This window comes from Schistocerca piceifrons, unplaced genomic scaffold (assembly GCF_021461385.2).
Source record: "Schistocerca piceifrons isolate TAMUIC-IGC-003096 unplaced genomic scaffold, iqSchPice1.1 HiC_scaffold_786, whole genome shotgun sequence".
Lineage (NCBI taxonomy): Eukaryota > Metazoa > Arthropoda > Insecta > Orthoptera > Acrididae > Schistocerca > Schistocerca piceifrons.
The window spans coordinates 102,501-122,500 of NW_025729043.1; the positions used below are offsets into that span (position 1 = coordinate 102,501).

The 20,000-nt window shown below is 58.9% G+C and overlaps 9 non-coding genes across 9 annotated transcripts; all 9 read right to left on the reverse strand.

The window, feature by feature from the left end:
* Positions 1-5,155: 5,155 nt before the first annotated feature.
* Positions 5,156-5,343, reverse strand: LOC124770267. Its single transcript, XR_007013130.1, has one exon. It is a non-coding gene; the product is annotated as a U2 spliceosomal RNA (small nuclear RNA).
* Positions 5,344-6,124: 781 nt separating this feature from the next.
* On the reverse strand, positions 6,125-6,317 carry LOC124770234. The gene has a single exon (XR_007013104.1). It is a non-coding gene; the product is annotated as a U2 spliceosomal RNA (small nuclear RNA).
* Positions 6,318-7,099: 782 nt separating this feature from the next.
* LOC124770235 lies at positions 7,100-7,292 on the reverse strand. The gene has a single exon (XR_007013105.1). It is a non-coding gene; the product is annotated as a U2 spliceosomal RNA (small nuclear RNA).
* A 781-nt stretch (positions 7,293-8,073) lies between these two features.
* Positions 8,074-8,273, reverse strand: LOC124770260. Its single transcript, XR_007013125.1, has one exon. It is a non-coding gene; the product is annotated as a U2 spliceosomal RNA (small nuclear RNA).
* Positions 8,274-14,135: 5,862 nt separating this feature from the next.
* LOC124770271 lies at positions 14,136-14,323 on the reverse strand. The gene has a single exon (XR_007013131.1). It is a non-coding gene; the product is annotated as a U2 spliceosomal RNA (small nuclear RNA).
* A 782-nt stretch (positions 14,324-15,105) lies between these two features.
* LOC124770237 lies at positions 15,106-15,298 on the reverse strand. The gene has a single exon (XR_007013106.1). It is a non-coding gene; the product is annotated as a U2 spliceosomal RNA (small nuclear RNA).
* Positions 15,299-16,080: 782 nt separating this feature from the next.
* LOC124770264 lies at positions 16,081-16,279 on the reverse strand. Its single transcript, XR_007013127.1, has one exon. It is a non-coding gene; the product is annotated as a U2 spliceosomal RNA (small nuclear RNA).
* Positions 16,280-17,786: 1,507 nt separating this feature from the next.
* LOC124770238 lies at positions 17,787-17,979 on the reverse strand. Its single transcript, XR_007013107.1, has one exon. It is a non-coding gene; the product is annotated as a U2 spliceosomal RNA (small nuclear RNA).
* Positions 17,980-18,758: 779 nt separating this feature from the next.
* On the reverse strand, positions 18,759-18,957 carry LOC124770265. The gene has a single exon (XR_007013128.1). It is a non-coding gene; the product is annotated as a U2 spliceosomal RNA (small nuclear RNA).
* Positions 18,958-20,000: the final 1,043 nt, after the last annotated feature.

Sequence of the window (20,000 nt, forward strand, 5' to 3'; positions counted from 1 at the left end):
AGCCTGACGTCAGAGCATGCCACAGTCTAGGGGGACACATACTGGCGGTGGCCAGTAATGTGTTCCACGTAAATGTCGCGGGACCACTTGATGGTGTCAGACACCATCAGCCGCCGCATCAGTTGGCAGTAGCGGCTAGCGATGCCTAGGTGCCGAAGCACTGCATCGTTCTGGCGGTCCCACGCCCCCAGACTGCCGACAACCAGGGCGTCGACAGTGACGGAATAGCCGCGAGCGGCTAATCCGCGCGCAACGTCGGCGTACTTTATCCTCTTCAGTTGCCGAGCGTTGTCGAGCGCAATCCGCCTATTCTCGAAGGGGATTGTCACATCGACGATGGTCACAGTCTTCGCGGCCTCGTCAGTTATTACGAGGTCCGGACGCAGCCCACTGCTGTCCCCTATGACGGCTTGGTTAATCCTGATGTCAGGAACAGCAGCGTTTCCTCTCCTTGGCCGCCCAGCGACTGCTGTCGCGAGGCGGTTGAGGACCGCGTTGTGACGATACTGCAGGGCTGCTGAGTGCACCATGCACGCGTTAATCACGTGCGGGAGCGTCTCGTTGTTGTGGCCACAGCGTCGGCAGGCTTTGTTGTTGTTTGCCCGCCCATCAAAGCGGCGACAACCGTTCAGAGGCACGACTCCGAGCCTGGCGCGATGGATAAAGCGCCAGTCTGCGAAGCGGGTGTATTTGCCTCCCGCTATGAAGTGGTTGGACGCTGTGGACTCCCTGGTGCACTCGAACACCTTCCCCTGGTCCGGTTTCCTGAGTAGGATGTGGCGCAGGCGCTGTCTCAGACACTCGCGGAGCGTCCGCGAGAGAAGACGTTTGGCGCCCCCTCCCACCCGGACATGCTCGACGCCAGTGTTGACGATGCGTCCCACGCTGTCATCATCGTGCTGCGGTCCATCGCCGCCATCTTCGAGGTGTCGTGTAGTCCCGGTCGCCGTCGCCTCCGTGGCCGGCTGCGTCACCCCTCCGATGCCGCCGTGTTCCGCGTCGTCAGCGATGGCGGGCCGGCCGCCGACCTCCACCTGCAACTCGGAAAGCAGTTCACTCCAGCGCCAGGTGACGCCACGCGGCGCTAGGCGCCTTGTGGCGTTCCTGACGCGCGTCCACAGTGACTGGATGTCACCACCGTCGCGTGCGAGGTCACCCTCAGTGCTGCCGCTAAGGTAGGTGGCCAAGTCGGAACGACTCGGCTCCCTCCCCAGTCGGCGGCGCGCGGCCGTAGATAGAGTGGCCCAGGCGATGTCTCGGACGGTGGCGTCGTCGCAGTGCAGCATGCGGAAGCCGTGGACGATCGTCGAGATGTCCGCAGCGTCCGCGAGCGGCGTCAGGCCGCATCCTCCCTCTCCCAGCGCGAGGTAGAGCTGTTCAGTGGACGCACGCTGTGGGAGGAACAGCCAAGATTTGACAGCCGCTTTCACTGCCTTGTCGAGTGCAGATAGCGGCCCCTTGCGTACCGCTCCGCCCCGCATGACAAAGTCAAGCCTAGGGAGGAGGAAGACACGCACAGCGTCAATCTTCTGCCAGGGAGCCAGCAGGGAAGCGTCCAGGTGCTGCAAGTCGCGTCGAATTGCCGCGATCGCATCCGTTGGCGTCTGCGTGACTTTGTACCCGGTGGGGACGCCAAGATGGAGGTAGGCGTCACCCGCACCGAGCACGGCTGGTTCTCCCCCTTGCAGGGCGAATACCGAGCCTAGTGTCTGCCGACGGCGGATGTGAAGCGTGGCACACTTCGACGGCTTGAAGGTAAGCCCGGCCCACGTCGCCGCCTCACCCACAACATTGAGGAGCGTCTGCATCGCCTCTGAATCCCGCGCCAGAAGCACGATATCGTCCGCATACGCCAGTGCACTCACACTGACGCCGCTAAGCGGAATACCACACTCATTTCTGAGCGAGGTTGCGGCGCGAAGTACCGGCTCGAGCGCGAGATTGAAGACGATGGGCGACAGTGGACAGCCCTGCTTGACGCCCGCCTGGATCTCTATCTCCTCCGTTAGTCCGTCAGATGTACGGACGCGGGTGGAGCAACCATCGTACATATCGGCAATTAGCTGATGCAATTGCTCTGGTAGTCCCATCCTGCTCAGTACTCCAAGGAGGTGAGCGTGAGGCACTGAACCGAAAGCATTCGCTAGATCAAGCCAAGCAAAGCATGCTTGGCCTCCCCTGCGCCTTGCATCATCAATTGCCGTCTGCACAATGAAGTTGTGCTCGTAGCAGCCTTCAAACGTGCGGAAGCCCTTCTGTTCCGGGGAGAGCAGGTTCAACCGCTCCGCCCAGAGAGAAGTGCGGTCCGCAACGATTGCAGCAAAGAGCTTAGAGACAGTAGAGCTCAATGCTAAAGGCCGCCAGTTTGTCACGTCCGAAACGTCCCCTTTCTTATGGATGAGGACGGTAGTGGATATTTTCCACTGCACCGGAGTCTTCCGCTCATTCCAGCAGCGCGAGAAGATCTTAGCTAGCACGTGGCAGCCAGGATCCTCACGTCGCAAGTCTGAGTAGGTGACTCCGTCTGCCCCAGGAGCAGTGTTGCTCGCCTTCTGGAGCCGCTGTTGCACCTCTGAAGGTGTGATCGGCAGCAGGACCTCCTCGCTGACATCAGGAGGTGTGGTGGCGGCAAAGTCCGGGACAGCAGCTGGTGCATCTGTAACGGAAAAGTCGGATTTAGAGTATATTACCTTAAAGTGCTCCGTGAGCACGTTGCCATCGATTTGGCAGTACGGCGACGTCTCGCCAAGGACGCGCTGCATCGCCTTGCGCCGGTCCGCGCGATACAGCTTCTGAATCTCAGACGCTGCATTCGCGTCGTACCGACGCTCGGCGGCCGCCGCGCGCCGTGCGCCACGTCCACCGCGCCGCCCACCGCGGCCGCGTGTAGGGGCAGGGGGAGGGGGATTGGCAGCAGCGTCGGCGCGGCCCTCGCCGCGGTGCGCTGCTGCTGGTGGCCCATCCTGTCGACCTCCGGCTGCCTGGCGTTGTGGCTTCGTCTCGGCGATCTCGGAGATGAAGTCCTCGACGGCCGCGACGAATGCGTCCCACGGTTGGTTGTGGACGCTCTCCAGGGCCGCCAGCCAGCGCCGCTGCCTCTCCGTTAGCCGAGCGTCGGCCGGGGGAGGGGGGGGCGGAGCTGCCTCAGTTGCGCCCTGTTCGGAAGGTACAGGGGGGCCTGTCAGGTCTGGTGTAGGACGGGAGCCTTGCGGCGGGAGGTTGGGACTGGGCCGGGTGTTACGGCGTCGGCGTCTCCTCTTCTTGCTGCCAGTTCTCGGAGACGCAGCAGCAGTCCCTCCGTTCACGTCGCGCCGCTCCGTCGTCTGCGTCGGTGGTGGTGCCGTGCTGCCATCTGGCGTGGGCCGCTCAGTGCTGCTTTCAATCGCCGCGCTGGTGACAGGTGGCGCAGCGGTAGCAGCAGGGGCCGGTGTAGCTTGCGCCGGCCTGGCGCTCGGGTCGGGCGCACCGCGGCTGGTGTTCGCCGCGCCGCCAACAGATGGCCCGGCGGTCGCCAGCGGCCCGCCGCCGGCGCGAGAAACACGGGGTGTAGCTCGCGCCGGCTGACCGGGCGCGCCGGCTCGCCCCGGGCCGCTGTTACGCGGACTGGGTGCCCGACGATCGCTACCAGATGGCGCAGTGGTCGTAGGGGTGGCCGGTGTAGCCCGCGCCGGCCGGGCGTCTCGAGGTGTAGCTCGCGCCGGCCTGGCGCTCGGGCCCAGCGCACCGCGGCTGTTGCTCGCCGCGCCGCCAACAGATGGCCCAGCGGTCGCCCGCGCCCTGCCGCCGGCGCGAGATACACGAGGTGTAGCTCGCGCCGGCCGCCCAGGCGCGTTGGCTCGCGCCGGGCCGCTGTTACGCGGACTGGGCGGTATGATGCGCCGTCGGTCCGGGGGCGGTGGTCTGCGTCCTGCAGCACGGCGTCTGTCCCTCCGTGGGGTGACTACGTGCCACTCGTTGTCTGAAACAGAGGCTGCTTGTTTAGTAGCACTCCCTGCCTGAGCGGAGACGGAGTGACGGGCGTCACTCGACGTAACCGCCGGCAGGGCAGAGGAAACGCGGCGCGTGTACGTCTGCGACCGTACAAGCACCACACCATCCGGTGCATCCGCCGGGCGCGCGGCCTTTGGTGCGTCAATCGGCGGCGCGGCTGCGCCGTGAGTGACAACACCAACGGTCGCGGCGAGCGAGGCAGCCTGCCTGCCACTGCCCACCCGCACCGCAGAGCCACCTGTTGGCGGCGTAGCGAATGCGGGCGGCAGTCCCAGGCCGGTACCCACGCTCCCGACAGATGGCGGGCGGGAGGCGCCTGCGGTAGCCGCACGACGTGGCCAGCGTACGCCACTGGGCGCAATGGCCGGCGCGGGCAGCGGCGAGCCGCGGCCTTTGTCGGACACTGCGCCTCTGGCCGGAGCGACGCGTTCGGCGGCAGGCGTCGGCAGCGTGCTGCCTTCACCTCCCGAACTTGCGCTCGGCACTCGTGGCGACGCGGTTGACGTCGCGGAGCGTGTCGGCAGGGGGATGCCAGACCTCCTCGGCGTGCGCACACAGAGTACACACGACGCGGGGGTGGCAACCACCGCCGTCCTGGGCGTCGCAGACGCCTGCACACTCACACAGGGTGAGGGCAAGGCAGCCTGTGAGCCCACCACGCTGCTGCGGGTCAGGACCGCCGCGTAAGTTAATCCTAAGTCCAGCCGGTCTGTCCTACTAGCTTCGGGGACCGGACTGGGCTGTGGCCATAGCCCCTCTCTATTATCTAAGGCTAGGCGGCCTATGGTACTAACTTCCCGAGCCGCTTTCGCCTGTGGCTTGCGCCCAGCACTAACTAAGGACGAAGGGCCTGTCCTACTAGCTTCGGGGGCCCTCGCCTGTGACCTCCCGCCGGCTGACCTCTCTGGGTGCCCCAGAGAGCCAGACACGGCATCGTGTCCCATACTCACTCTCCCCCGACTGGCAGCGCCGGGGGTTGCGGAGTCTGCATTGCAGAGCCGCTGGTGTAGCCGCAGCGTCTTCAGCCGCGGGTCGCGTCGGCCGCAAAACTGACACTCGAAAACGGGAACCGTTTCCGGGTCGTGCAGCCTCCTGTAGTGGCGGAGAAGGGCCGAGTGGTCCTTGTACTCCCCAAAAGTTGGTCTCCCGGCAGCCTTGGTGACGAAGCAGATCCGGCAGCGGAAGACCTCCGCCGGCAGCGTCACCACAAGCTCCATTGTTCAGGTCGCGGACCTGAAACAGGAGAATAAGCGCGACCGCTTCCCGGTGCAGTAATCAGTCCATATGAGCTCACATTAAGCTGATAAGAACAGATACTACACTTTGATCTTAGCCAAAAGGCCGAGAAGCGATAAGGAAAAACCGCAGCCGAAGGGCCTAAATGCTTGCAGCGTGTGCGCTCCACATGTGGGAGTGACACACGGTGGTACGGGCCGATATGGCAACTGGCGACCGTCGAAAACACCGCAAAAGCAAGTGCTGGAGGAAAGACAATTCACGGGAGCACTCGTCACCAGCCCAGTACTACCCTCCATGTCGAACAGTAAACCGCGACTCCCATTTGAACGCCGCTAGCTGCCAGGGCAGTGGAGAAGCCGTGAGGCCGCCCCACAGCAGCGCCAGGCCGGCGCGAGCTACACCGTCGCGAGGCCGGCGCGAGCTACACCGGCGCGAGGCCGGCGCGAGCTACACCTAGCCGAGTGCTTACATCGTCCACTGCCTACTGCGTACGTGTGTACACACGTATTCTGCGTGCGTGCGGCGGCGACGACGACGTTCGCGAGGAGCTAAGGATATAACTCCAAAAAATGTAATTAAAATTATCTGTGGCCGGACCATATGTGACGCCAACGAGGCATCCGAAGGCACTCTTCTGTGGCCACATAAATTACCAGCCTAGTGTAATGCGGCTGCAAGAGCGGACCGGCTACCCGCAAAAAAAAAAAAAAAAAAAAAAAAAAAAAAAAAAAAAAAAAAAAATATTCATAAGATAAATGTTAAATTAATTACAAGAAATCGTGGTGTGTAAGCAGCTAACTACTGGGCAAATCGACAACCACAACAAGTTTTGCTACCAGCGGAATATCTGATCACTGCAGAATATTAACCCATTTCAGGCTGTGTTTTAATTAATTTTAGGTGGGCCGATCCCGGCGGTACTGCAATGCCGGGCCAACCCGCGACAGAGGTGGAGCAAGCCCCTAGCACTCCGTCATGAGCCAAAAATGAGTTTAATATTCTGGTCCTGCGATGCAGGACGTATCAGATATTAAGCTGATAAGAACAGATACTACACTTTGATCTTAGCCAAAAGGCCGAGAAGCGATAAGGAAAAACCGCAGCCGAAGGGCCTAAATGCTTGCAGCGTGTGCGCTCCACATGTGGGAGTGACACACGGTGGTACGGGCCGATATGGCAACTGGCGACCGTCGAAAACACCGCAAAAGCAAGTGCTGGAGGAAAGACAATTCACGGGAGCACTCGTCACCAGCCCAGTACTACCCTCCATGTCGAACAGTAAACCGCGACTCCCATTTGAACGCCGCTAGCTGCCAGGGCAGTGGAGAAGCCGTGAGGCCGCCCCACAGCAGCGCCAGGCCGGCGCGAGCTACACCGTCGCGAGGCCGGCGCGAGCTACACCGGCGCGAGGCCGGCGCGAGCTACACCTAGCCGAGTGCTTACATCGTCCACTGCCTACTGCGTACGTGTGTACACACGTATTCTGCGTGCGTGCGGCGGCGACGACGACGTTCGCGAGGAGCTAAGGATATAACTCCAAAAAATGTAATTAAAATTATCTGTGGCCGGACCATATGTGACGCCAACGAGGCATCCGAAGGCACTCTTCTGTGGCCACATAAATTACCAGCCTAGTGTAATGCGGCTGCAAGAGCGGACCGGCTACCCGCAAAAAAAAAAAAAAAAAAAAAAAAAAAAAAAAAAAAAAAAAAAAAATATTCATAAGATAAATGTTAAATTAATTACAAGAAATCGTGGTGTGTAAGCAGCTAACTACTGGGCAAATCGACAACCACAACAAGTTTTGCTACCAGCGGAATATCTGATCACTGCAGAATATTAACCCATTTCAGGCTGTGTTTTAATTAATTTTAGGTGGGCCGATCCCGGCGGTACTGCAATGCCGGGCCAACCCGCGACAGAGGTGGAGCAAGCCCCTAGCACTCCGTCATGAGCCAAAAATGAGTTTAATATTCTGGTCCTGCGATGCAGGACGTATCAGATATTAAGCTGATAAGAACAGATACTACACTTTGATCTTAGCCAAAAGGCCGAGAAGCGATAAGGAAAAACCGCAGCCGAAGGGCCTAAATGCTTGCAGCGTGTGCGCTCCACATGTGGGAGTGACACACGGTGGTACGGGCCGATATGGCAACTGGCGACCGTCGAAAACACCGCAAAAGCAAGTGCTGGAGGAAAGACAATTCACGGGAGCACTCGTCACCAGCCCAGTACTACCCTCCATGTCGAACAGTAAACCGCGACTCCCATTTGAACGCCGCTAGCTGCCAGGGCAGTGGAGAAGCCGTGAGGCCGCCCCACAGCAGCGCCAGGCCGGCGCGAGCTACACCGTCGCGAGGCCGGCGCGAGCTACACCGGCGCGAGGCCGGCGCGAGCTACACCTAGCCGAGTGCTTACATCGTCCACTGCCTACTGCGTACGTGTGTACACACGTATTCTGCGTGCGTGCGGCGGCGACGACGACGTTCGCGAGGAGCTAAGGATATAACTCCAAAAAATGTAATTAAAATTATCTGTGGCCGGACCATATGTGACGCCAACGAGGCATCCGAAGGCACTCTTCTGTGGCCACATAAATTACCAGCCTAGTGTAATGCGGCTGCAAGAGCGGACCGGCTACCCGCAAAAAAAAAAAAAAAAAAAAAAAAAAAAAAAAAAAAAAAAAAAAATATTCATAAGATAAATGTTAAATTAATTACAAGAAATCGTGGTGTGTAAGCAGCTAACTACTGGGCAAATCGACAACCACAACAAGTTTTGCTACCAGCGGAATATCTGATCACTGCAGAATATTAACCCATTTCAGGCTGTGTTTTAATTAATTTTAGGTGGGCCGATCCCGGCGGTACTGCAATGCCGGGCCAACCCGCGACAGAGGTGGAGCAAGCCCCTAGCACTCCGTCATGAGCCAAAAATGAGTTTAATATTCTGGTCCTGCGATGCAGGACGTATCAGATATTAAGCTGATAAGAACAGATTTTTTATTTTCCGAGATAATTCTTAGTTACAGTTTTAAGAAGTATAATTTTAAGAAAGAATATTCATGACTCTATACAAATCGAGTTTTACAAATTTAATGAAAATTAAATTGAAATATATGGTAGACGGTTCTAACCGCACTTAAATAGTTGAATTTAATTCTAATTCGTGGGTTAAGCCCACTACTTAAATATTGGAAGACCGCGTTAGGCGCGGATGCTTAAGTATATTACCTTAAGATTAATCCCGCGATAGGCGCGGCCTTAGATATTTCAGACTGGGGAAGGTTTGGAACTAGTTTTAGGAACTATTTTGTTTTATTTCATTCATCTCCATGCCCTGACAGCACACTGCACATGCACGGCTGCCAGCGGCTGGTGTGCCACGCACGCAGGCGGGTCACACGCAGCCGGACTTCTCCCCTCTGTCCGCCTTGCGGCAGACGTCACCGGGGTGTCGTGGCAGGAGGGCGTTGCTTCCCACGCTGGCTGGAGACTGCCGGGCAGTAGGCACACGTTTGGCGCCGCCTAGCACCGCGCCAACCGAGGTGGGGGCCATATTCGGCGGACACCACGGAGGGAGGGGCACCAGGCAGCACCGCACGCACCGCTACTGACTCGGCACTGCTGCAGTGCGGCGCGAAGATGGTGTAGCGCCGCAGGTCCCGCGTCGTGGAGGAGAATCTCGACGCCGACGTCACGAAGGCACCGACCTCGAAGTTCTCCGACGACTGCAGTCTCGAGGGTCTCGCAGCCTGACGTCAGAGCATGCCACAGTCTAGGGGGACACATACTGGCGGTGGCCAGTAATGTGTTCCACGTAAATGTCGCGGGACCACTTGATGGTGTCAGACACCATCAGCCGCCGCATCAGCTGGCAGTAGCGGCTAGCGATGCCTAGGTGCCGAAGCACTGCATCGTTCTGGCGGTCCCACGCCCCCAGACTGCCGACAACCAGGGCGTCGACAGTGACGGAATAGCCGCGAGCGGCTAATCCGCGCGCAACGTCGGCGTACTTTATCCTCTTCAGTTGCCGAGCGTTGTCGAGCGCAATCCGCCTATTCTCGAAGGGGATTGTCACATCGACGATGGTCACAGTCTTCGCGGCCTCGTCAGTTATTACGAGGTCCGGACGCAGCCCACTGCTGTCCCCTATGACGGCTTGGTTAATCCTGATGTCAGGAACAGCAGCGTTTCCTCTCCTTGGCCGCCCAGCGACTGCTGTCGCGAGGCGGTTGAGGACCGCGTTGTGACGATACTGCAGGGCTGCTGAGTGCACCATGCACGCGTTAATCACGTGCGGGAGCGTCTCGTTGTTGTGGCCACAGCGTCGGCAGGCTTTGTTGTTGTTTGCCCGCCCATCAAAGCGGCGACAACCGTTCAGAGGCACGACTCCGAGCCTGGCGCGATGGATAAAGCGCCAGTCTGCGAAGCGGGTGTATTTGCCTCCCGCTATGAAGTGGTTGGACGCTGTGGACTCCCTGGTGCACTCGAACACCTTCCCCTGGTCCGGTTTCCTGAGTAGGATGTGGCGCAGGCGCTGTCTCAGACACTCGCGGAGCGTCCGCGAGAGAAGACGTTTGGCGCCCCCTCCCACCCGGACATGCTCGACGCCAGTGTTGACGATGCGTCCCACGCTGTCATCATCGTGCTGCGGTCCATCGCCGCCATCTTCGAGGTGTCGTGTAGTCCCGGTCGCCGTCGCCTCCGTGGCCGGCTGCGTCACCCCTCCGATGCCGCCGTGTTCCGCGTCGTCAGCGATGGCGGGCCGGCCGCCGACCTCCACCTGCAACTCGGAAAGCAGTTCACTCCAGCGCCAGGTGACGCCACGCGGCGCTAGGCGCCTTGTGGCGTTCCTGACGCGCGTCCACAGTGACTGGATGTCACCACCGTCGCGTGCGAGGTCACCCTCAGTGCTGCCGCTAAGGTAGGTGGCCAAGTCGGAACGACTCGGCTCCCTCCCCAGTCGGCGGCGCGCGGCCGTAGATAGAGTGGCCCAGGCGATGTCTCGGACGGTGGCGTCGTCGCAGTGCAGCATGCGGAAGCCGTGGACGATCGTCGAGATGTCCGCAGCGTCCGCGAGCGGCGTCAGGCCGCATCCTCCCTCTCCCAGCGCGAGGTAGAGCTGTTCAGTGGACGCACGCTGTGGGAGGAACAGCCAAGATTTGACAGCCGCTTTCACTGCCTTGTCGAGTGCAGATAGCGGCCCCTTGCGTACCGCTCCGCCCCGCATGACAAAGTCAAGCCTGGGGAGGAGGAAGACACGCACAGCGTCAATCTTCTGCCAGGGAGCCAGCAGGGAAGCGTCCAGGTGCTGCAAGTCGCGTCGAATTGCCGCGATCGCATCCGTTGGCGTCTGCGTGACTTTGTACCCGGTGGGGACGCCAAGATGGAGGTAGGCGTCACCCGCACCGAGCACGGCTGGTTCTCCCCCTTGCAGGGCGAATACCGAGCCTAGTGTCTGCCGACGGCGGATGTGAAGCGTGGCACACTTCGACGGCTTGAAGGTAAGCCCGGCCCACGTCGCCGCCTCACCCACAACATTGAGGAGCGTCTGCATCGCCTCTGAATCCCGCGCCAGAAGCACGATATCGTCCGCATACGCCAGTGCACTCACACTGACGCCGCTAAGCGGAATACCACACTCATTTCTGAGCGAGGTTGCGGCGCGAAGTACCGGCTCGAGCGCGAGATTAAAGACGATGGGCGACAGTGGACAGCCCTGCTTGACGCCCGCCTGGATCTCTATCTCCTCCGTTAGTCCGTCAGATGTACGGACGCGGGTGGAGCAACCATCGTACATATCGGCAATTAGCTGATGCAATTGCTCTGGTAGTCCCATCCTGCTCAGTACTCCAAGGAGGTGAGCGTGAGGCACTGAACCGAAAGCATTCGCTAGATCAAGCCAAGCAAAGCATGCTTGGCCTCCCCTGCGCCTTGCATCATCAATTGCCGTCTGCACAATGAAGTTGTGCTCGTAGCAGCCTTCAAACGTGCGGAAGCCCTTCTGTTCCGGGGAGAGCAGGTTCAACCGCTCCGCCCAGAGAGAAGTGCGGTCCGCAACGATTGCAGCAAAGAGCTTAGAGATAGTAGAGCTCAATGCTAAAGGCCGCCAGTTTGTCACGTCCGAGACGTCCCCTTTCTTATGGATGAGGACGGTAGTGGATATTTTCCACTGCACCGGAGTCTTCCGCTCATTCCAGCAGCGCGAGAAGATCTTAGCTAGCACGTGGCAGCCAGGATCCTCACGTCGCAAGTCCGAGTACGTGACTCCGTCTGCCCCAGGAGCAGTATTGCTCGCCTTCTGGAGCCGCTGTTGCACCTCTGAAGGTGTGATCGGCAGCAGGACCTCCTCGCTGACATCAGGAGGCGTGGTGGCGGCAAAGTCCGGGACAGCAGCTGGTGCATCTGCAACAGAAAAGTCAGATTTAGCGTAGATCTTCTTAAAGTGCTCCGTGAGCACGTTGCCATCGATTTGGCAGTACGGTGACGTCTCGCCAAGGACGCGCTGCATCGCCTTGCGCCGGTCCGCGCGGTACAGCTTCTGAATCTCAGACGCTGCATTCGCGTCGTACCGACGCTCGGCGGCCGCCGCGCGCCGTGCGCCACGTCCACCGCGCCGCCCACCGCGGCCGCGTGTTGGGGCAGGGGGAGGGGGATTGGCAGCAGCGTCGGCGCGGCCCTGGCCGCGGTGCGCTGCTGCTGGTGGCCCATCCTGTCGACCTCCGGCTGCCTGGCGTTGTGGCTTCGTCTCGGCTATCTCGGAGATGAAGTCCTCGACGACCGCGACGAATGCGTCCCACGGTTGGTTGTGGACGCTCTCCAGGGCCGCCAGCCAGCGCCGCTGCCTCTCCGTTAGCCGAGTGTCGGCCGGGGGAGGGGGGGGCGGAGCTGCCTCAGTTGCGTCCTGTTCGGAGGGTACAGGGGGGCCTGTCAGGTCTGGTGTAGGACGGGAGCCTTGCGGCGGGAGGTTGGGACTGGGCCGGTTGTTACGGCGTCGGCGTCTCCTCTTCTTGCTGCCAGTTCTCGGAGACGCAGCTGCAGTCCCTCCGTTCACGTCGCGCCGCTCCGTCGTCTGAGTCGGTGGTGGTGCCGTGCTGCCATCTGGCGTGGGCCGCTCAGTGCTGCTCTCGATCGCCGCGCTGGTGACAGGTGGCGCAGCGGTAGCAGCAGGGGCCGGTGTAGCTTGCGCCGGCCTGGCGCTCGGGTCGGGCGCACCGCGGCTGGTGTTCGCCGCGCCGCCAACAGATGGCCCGGCGGTCGCCGGCGGCCCGCCGCCGGCGCGAGAAACACGGGGTGTAGCTCGCGCCGGCTGACCGGACGCGCCGGCTCGCCCCGGACCGCTGTTACGCGGACTGGGTGCCCGACGATCGCTACCAGATGGCGCAGTGGTCGTAGGGGTGGCCGGTGTAGCCCGCGCCGGCCGGGCGTCTCGAGGTGTAGCTCGCGCCGGCCTGGCGCTCGGGCCCAGCGCACTGCGGCTGTTGTTCGCCGCGCCGCCAACAGATGGCCCAGCGGTCGCCCGCGCCCTGCCGCCGGCGCGAGATACACGAGGTGTAGCTCGCGCCGGCCGCCCAGGCGCGTTGGCTCGCGCCGGGCCGCTGTTACGCGGACTGGGCGGAATGATGCGCCGTCGGTCCGGGGGCGGTGGTCTGCGTCCTGCAGCACGGCGTCTGTCCCTCCGTGGGGTGACTACGTGCCACTCATGATCTGCAACAGGAGCTTTTGAGTTAATAGCACTCCCTGCCTGAGCGGAGACGGAGTGACGGGCGTCACTCGACGTAACCGCCGGCAGGGCAGAGGAGACGCGGCGCGTGTACGTCTGCGACCGCACAAGCACCACACCATCCGGTGCATCCGCCGGGCGCGCGGCCTTTGGTGCGTCAACCGGCGGCGCGGCTGCGCCGTGAATGACAACACCAACGGTCGCGGCGAGCGAGGCAGCCTGCCTGCCACTGCCCACCCGCACCGCAGAGCCACCTGTTGGCGGCGTAGCGAATGCGGGCGGCAGTCCCAGGCCAGTACCCACGCTCCCGACAGATGGCGGGCGGGAGGCGCCTGCGGCAGCCGCACGACGTGGCCAGCGTACGCCACTGGGCGCAGTGGCCGGCGCGGGCGGCGGCGAGCCGCGGCCCATGCCGGACACAGCGCCTCTGGCCGGAGCGACGCGTTCGGCGGCAGGCGTCAGCAGCGTGCTGCCTTCACCTCCCGAACTTGCGCTCGGCACTCGTGGCGACGCGGTTGACGTCGCGGAGCGTGTCGGCAGGGGGATGCCAGACCTCCTCGGCGTGCGCACACAGAGTACACACGACGCGGGGGTGGCAACCACCGCCGTCCTGGGCGTCGCAGACGCCTGCACACTCACACAGGGTGAGGGCAAGGCAGCCTGTGAGCCCACCACGCTGCTGCGGGTCAGGACCGCCGCGTAAGTTAATCCTAAGTCCAGCCGGTCTGTCCTACTAGCTTCGGGGACCGGACTGGGCTGTGGCCATAGCCCCTCTCTATTATCTAAGGCTAGGCGGCCTATGGTACTAGCTTCCCGAGCCGCTTTCGCCTGTGGCTTTCGCCCCGCACTAACTAAGGACGAAGGGCCTGTCCTACTAGCTTCGGGGGCCCTCGCCTGTGACCTCCCGCCGGCCGACCTCTCTGAGTGCCCCAGAGAGCCAGACACGGCATCGTGTCCCATACTCACTCTCCCCCGACTGGCAGCGCCGGGGGTTGCGGAGTCTGCATTGCAGAGCCGCTGGTGTAGCCGCAGCGTCTTCAGCCGCGGGTCGCGTCGGCCGCAAAACTGGCACTCGAAAACGGGAACCGTTTCCGGGTCGTGCAGCCTCCTGTAATGGCGGAGAAGGGCCGAGTGGTCCTTGTACTCCCCAAAAGTAGGTCTCCCGGCAGCCTTGGTGACGAAGCAGATCCGGCAGCGGAAGACCTCCGCCGGCAGCGTCACCACAAGCTCCATTGTCCAGGTCGCGGACCTGAAACAGGAGAATAAGCGCGACCGCTTCCCGGTGCAGTAATCAGTCCATATGAGCTCACATTAAGCTGATAAGAACAGATACTACACTTTGATCTTAGCCAAAAGGCCGAGAAGCGATAAGGAAAAACCGCAGCCGAAGGGCCTAAATGCTTGCAGCGTGTGCGCTCCACATGTGGGAGTGACACACGGTGGTACGGGCCGATATGGCAACTGGCGACCGTCGAAAACACCGCAAAAGCAAGTGCTGGAGGAAAGACAATTCACGGGAGCACTCGTCACCAGCCCAGTACTACCCTCCATGTCGAACAGTAAACCGCGACTCCCATTTGAACGCCGCTAGCTGCCAGGGCAGTGGAGAAGCCGTGAGGCCGCCCCACAGCAGCGCCAGGCCGGCGCGAGCTACACCGTCGCGAGGCCGGCGCGAGCTACACCGGCGCGAGGCCGGCGCGAGCTACACCTAGCCGAGTGCTTACATCGTCCACTGCCTACTGCGTACGTGTGTACACACGTATTCTGCGTGCGTGCGGCGGCGACGACGACGTTCGCGAGGAGCTAAGGATATAACTCCAAAAAATGTAATTAAAATTATCTGTGGCCGGACCATATGTGACGCCAACGAGGCATCCGAAGGCACTCTTCTGTGGCCACATAAATTACCAGCCTAGTGTAATGCGGCTGCAAGAGCGGACCGGCTACCCGCAAAAAAAAAAAAAAAAAAAAAAAAAAAAAAAAAAAAAAAAAAAAAATATTCATAAGATAAATGTTAAATTAATTACAAGAAATCGTGGTGTGTAAGCAGCTAACTACTGGGCAAATCGACAACCACAACAAGTTTTGCTACCAGCGGAATATCTGATCACTGCAGAATATTAACCCATTTCAGGCTGTGTTTTAATTAATTTTAGGTGGGCCGATCCCGGCGGTACTGCAATGCCGGGCCAACCCGCGACAGAGGTGGAGCAAGCCCCTAGCACTCCGTCATGAGCCAAAAATGAGTTTAATATTCTGGTCCTGCGATGCAGGACGTATCAGATATTAAGCTGATAAGAACAGATACTACACTTTGATCTTAGCCAAAAGGCCGAGAAGCGATAAGGAAAAACCGCAGCCGAAGGGCCTAAATGCTTGCAGCGTGTGCGCTCCACATGTGGGAGTGACACACGGTGGTACGGGCCGATATGGCAACTGGCGACCGTCGAAAACACCGCAAAAGCAAGTGCTGGAGGAAAGACAATTCACGGGAGCACTCGTCACCAGCCCAGTACTACCCTCCATGTCGAACAGTAAACCGCGACTCCCATTTGAACGCCGCTAGCTGCCAGGGCAGTGGAGAAGCCGTGAGGCCGCCCCACAGCAGCGCCAGGCCGGCGCGAGCTACACCGTCGCGAGGCCGGCGCGAGCTACACCGGCGCGAGGCCGGCGCGAGCTACACCTAGCCGAGTGCTTACATCGTCCACTGCCTACTGCGTACGTGTGTACACACGTATTCTGCGTGCGTGCGGCGGCGACGACGACGTTCGCGAGGAGCTAAGGATATAACTCCAAAAAATGTAATTAAAATTATCTGTGGCCGGACCATATGTGACGCCAACGAGGCATCCGAAGGCACTCTTCTGTGGCCACATAAATTACCAGCCTAGTGTAATGCGGCTGCAAGAGCGGACCGGCTACCCGCAAAAAAAAAAAAAAAAAAAAAAAAAAAAAAAAAAAAAAAAAAAAAATATTCATAAGATAAATGTTAAATTAATTACAAGAAATCGTGGTGTGTAAGCAGCTAACTACTGGGCAAATCGACAACCACAACAAGTTTTGCTACCAGCGGAATATCTGATCACTGCAGAATATTAACCCATTTCAGGCTGTGTTTTAATTAATTTTAGGTGGGCCGATCCCGGCGGTACTGCAATGCCGGGCCAACCCGCGACAGAGGTGGAGCAAGCCCCTAGCACTCCGTCATGAGCCAAAAATGAGTTTAATATTCTGGTCCTGCGATGCAGGACGTATCAGATATTAAGCTGATAAGAACAGATTTTTATTTTCCGAGATAATTCTTAGTTACAGTTTTAAGAAGTATAATTTTAAGAAAGAATATTCATGACTCTATACAAATCGAGTTTTACAAATTTAATGAAAATTAAATTGAAATATATAGTAGACGGTTCTAACCGCACTTAAATAGTTGAATTTAATTCTAATTCGTGGGTTAAGCCCACTACTTAAATATTGGAAGACCGCGTTAGGCGCGGATGCTTAAGTATATTACCTTAAGATTAATCCCGCGATAGGCGCGGCCTTAGATATTTCAGACCGGGGAAGGTTTGGAACTAGTTTTAGGAACTATTTTGTTTTATTTCATTCATCTCCATGCCCTGACAGCACACTGCACATGCACGGCTGCCAGCGGCTGGTGTGCCACGCACGCAGGCGGGTCACACGCAGCCGGACTTCTCCCCTCTGTCCGCCTTGCGGCAGACGTCACCGGGGTGTCGTGGCAGGAGGGCGTTGCTTCCCACGCTGGCTGGAGACTGCCGGGCAGTAGGCACACGTTTGGCGCCGCCTAGCACCGCGCCAACCGAGGTGGGGGCCATATTCGGCGGACACCACGGAGGGAGGGGCACCAGGCAGCACCGCACGCACCGCTACTGACTCGGCACTGCTGCAGTGCGGCGCGAAGATGGTGTAGCGCCGCAGGTCCCGCGTCGTGGAGGAGAATCTCGACGCCGACGTCACGAAGGCACCGACCTCGAAGTTCTCCGACGACTGCAGTCTCGAGGGTCTCGCAGCCTGACGTCAGAGCATGCCACAGTCTAGGGGGACACATACTGGCGGTGGCCAGTAATGTGTTCCACGTAAATGTCGCGGGACCACTTGATGGTGTCAGACACCATCAGCCGCCGCATCAGTTGGCAGTAGCGGCTAGCGATGCCTAGGTGCCGAAGCACTGCATCGTTCTGGCGGTCCCACGCCCCCAGACTGCCGACAACCAGGGCGTCGACAGTGACGGAATAGCCGCGAGCGGCTAATCCGCGCGCAACGTCGGCGTACTTTATCCTCTTCAGTTGCCGAGCGTTGTCGAGCGCAATCCGCCTATTCTCGAAGGGGATTGTCACATCGACGATGGTCACAGTCTTCGCGGCCTCGTCAGTTATTACGAGGTCCGGACGCAGCCCACTGCTGTCCCCTATGACGGCTTGGTTAATCCTGATGTCAGGAACAGCAGCGTTTCCTCTCCTTGGCCGCCCAGCGACTGCTGTCGCGAGGCGGTTGAGGACCGCGTTGTGACGATACTGCAGGGCTGCTGAGTGCACCATGCACGCGTTAATCACGTGCGGGAGCGTCTCGTTGTTGTGGCCACAGCGTCGGCAGGCTTTGTTGTTGTTTGCCCGCCCATCAAAGCGGCGACAACCGTTCAGAGGCACGACTCCGAGCCTGGCGCGATGGATAAAGCGCCAGTCTGCGAAAATCGTGGTGTGTAAGCAGCTAACTACTGGGCAAATCGACAACCACAACAAGTTTTGCTACCAGCGGAATATCTGATCACTGCAGAATATTAACCCATTTCAGGCTGTGTTTTAATTAATTTTAGGTGGGCCGATCCCGGCGGTACTGCAATGCCGGGCCAACCCGCGACAGAGGTGGAGCAAGCCCCTAGCACTCCGTCATGAGCCAAAAATGAGTTTAATATTCTGGTCCTGCGATGCAGGACGTATCAGATATTAAGCTGATAAGAACAGATACTACACTTTGATCTTAGCCAAAAGGCCGAGAAGCGATAAGGAAAAACCGCAGCCGAAGGGCCTAAATGCTTGCAGCGTGTGCGCTCCACATGTGGGAGTGACACACGGTGGTACGGGCCGATATGGCAACTGGCGACCGTCGAAAACACCGCAAAAGCAAGTGCTGGAGGAAAGACAATTCACGGGAGCACTCGTCACCAGCCCAGTACTACCCTCCATGTCGAACAGTAAACCGCGACTCCCATTTGAACGCCGCTAGCTGCCAGGGCAGTGGAGAAGCCGTGAGGCCGCCCCACAGCAGCGCCAGGCCGGCGCGAGCTACACCGTCGCGAGGCCGGCGCGAGCTACACCGGCGCGAGGCCGGCGCGAGCTACACCTAGCCGAGTGCTTACATCGTCCACTGCCTACTGCGTACGTGTGTACACACGTATTCTGCGTGCGTGCGGCGGCGACGACGACGTTCGCGAGGAGCTAAGGATATAACTCCAAAAAATGTAATTAAAATTATCTGTGGCCGGACCATATGTGACGCCAACGAGGCATCCGAAGGCACTCTTCTGTGGCCACATAAATTACCAGCCTAGTGTAATGCGGCTGCAAGAGCGGACCGGCTACCCGCAAAAAAAAAAAAAAAAAAAAAAAAAAAAAAAAAAAAAAAAAAATATTCATAAGATAAATGTTAAATTAATTACAAGAAATCGTGGTGTGTAAGCAGCTAACTACTGGGCAAATCGACAACCACAACAAGTTTTGCTACCAGCGGAATATCTGATCACTGCAGAATATTAACCCATTTCAGGCTGTGTTTTAATTAATTTTAGGTGGGCCGATCCCGGCGGTACTGCAATGCCGGGCCAACCCGCGACAGAGGTGGAGCAAGCCCCTAGCACTCCGTCATGAGCCAAAAATGAGTTTAATATTCTGGTCCTGCGATGCAGGACGTATCAGATATTAAGCTGATAAGAACAGATTTTTATTTTCCGAGATAATTCTTAGTTACAGTTTTAAGAAGTATAATTTTAAGAAAGAATATTCATGACTCTATACAAATCGAGTTTTACAAATTTAATGAAAATTAAATTGAAATATATAGTAGACGGTTCTAACCGCACTTAAATAGTTGAATTTAATTCTAATTCGTGGGTTAAGCCCACTACTTAAATATTGGAAGACCGCGTTAGGCGCGGATGCTTAAGTATATTACCTTAAGATTAATCCCGCGATAGGCGCGGCCTTAGATATTTCAGACCGGGGAAGGTTTGGAACTAGTTTTAGGAACTATTTTGTTTTATTTCATTCATCTCCATGCCCTGACAGCACACTGCACATGCACGGCTGCCAGCGGCTGGTGTGCCACGCACGCAGGCGGGTCACACGCAGCCGGACTTCTCCCCTCTGTCCGCCTTGCGGCAGACGTCACCGGGGTGTCGTGGCAGGAGGGCGTTGCTTCCCACGCTGGCTGGAGACTGCCGGGCAGTAGGCACACGTTTGGCGCCGCCTAGCACCGCGCCAACCGAGGTGGGGGCCATATTCGGCGGACACCACGGAGGGAGGGGCACCAGGCAGCACCGCACGCACCGCTACTGACTCGGCACTGCTGCAGTGCGGCGCGAAGATGGTGTAGCGCCGCAGGTCCCGCGTCGTGGAGGAGAATCTCGACGCCGACGTCACGAAGGCACCGACCTCGAAGTTCTCCGACGACTGCAGTCTCGAGGGTCTCGCAGCCTGACGTCAGAGCATGCCACAGTCTAGGGGGACACATACTGGCGGTGGCCAGTAATGTGTTCCACGTAAATGTCGCGGGACCACTTGATGGTGTCAGACACCATCAGCCGCCGCATCAGTTGGCAGTAGCGGCTAGCGATGCCTAGGTGCCGAAGCACTGCATCGTTCTGGCGGTCCCACGCCCCCAGACTGCCGACAACCAGGGCGTCGACAGTGACGGAATAGCCGCGAGCGGCTAATCCGCGCGCAACGTCGGCGTACTTTATCCTCTTCAGTTGCCGAGCGTTGTCGAGCGCAATCCGCCTATTCTCGAAGGGGATTGTCACATCGACG